Raw genomic sequence first — 621 nt, forward strand, 5'->3', positions numbered from 1 at the left:
CGGTGCGAAGGTGTGCTGCGGTTGGTTGTATAGTGTTTCGTGCAGTTTTCGGATTGTGTGTCATTATGCGATACCTTCTGTGGTGCGTTTTGCGCTGGATTTTTCCGGTGAAAAGTTTCAATTTCGGGTAGAACCGTTTTTGATCTGGGGCTAGTTATGCGGCGTGCGGAGGGGACTACAACCCAAAGTATGCTGCGTCGTGCTCTATTATTCGCTTCTTGATCTACCTATTTTTAGGTGGAACTGTTGAAGTGAGGATCATATTTTTGTCTTTCTGTGCAAAAAGATTCTCGGCTATTAATGGCGGCTTTGAGAAAAGCTGCGAGTGGCCTAGCGACTGTTTCGGCGGTTGCGGGGCTGTTTGCGGCTGGCCTCTGTGTTGTTGTTTTGTGCTGGGGGCGACTTGTCATCTTCTTTAGTATGGAGGATATAAACCTGGTTGATCCTGCCAGTAGTCATACGCTTGTCTCAAAGATTAACCCATGCATGTCTAAGTATAAACAATTTAGTACTGTGAAAGAAAGAAAAGGCGAATATATCATTTATAGCAGACTCGATAGTTAAGCCAACACTGACCTAAAAGTAATTCCAGAAGTAAAAGAAACAAGAAAGAACACGAAA

At 44.0% G+C, this 621-nt stretch overlaps 1 non-coding gene across 1 annotated transcript; it reads left to right on the forward strand.

Moving 5' to 3' along the window:
- Positions 1-433: 433 nt before the first annotated feature.
- On the forward strand, positions 434-519 carry PITG_33002 (the record flags this gene model as incomplete). Its single annotated transcript, XR_009934396.1, has 1 exon — positions 434-519. It is a non-coding gene; the product is annotated as an 18S ribosomal RNA (ribosomal RNA).
- Between the last annotated feature and the right edge of the window lie 102 nt (positions 520-621).

This window comes from Phytophthora infestans, genomic scaffold, assembly GCF_000142945.1.
Source record: "Phytophthora infestans T30-4 supercont1.1 genomic scaffold, whole genome shotgun sequence".
Lineage (NCBI taxonomy): Eukaryota > Oomycota > Peronosporomycetes > Peronosporales > Peronosporaceae > Phytophthora > Phytophthora infestans.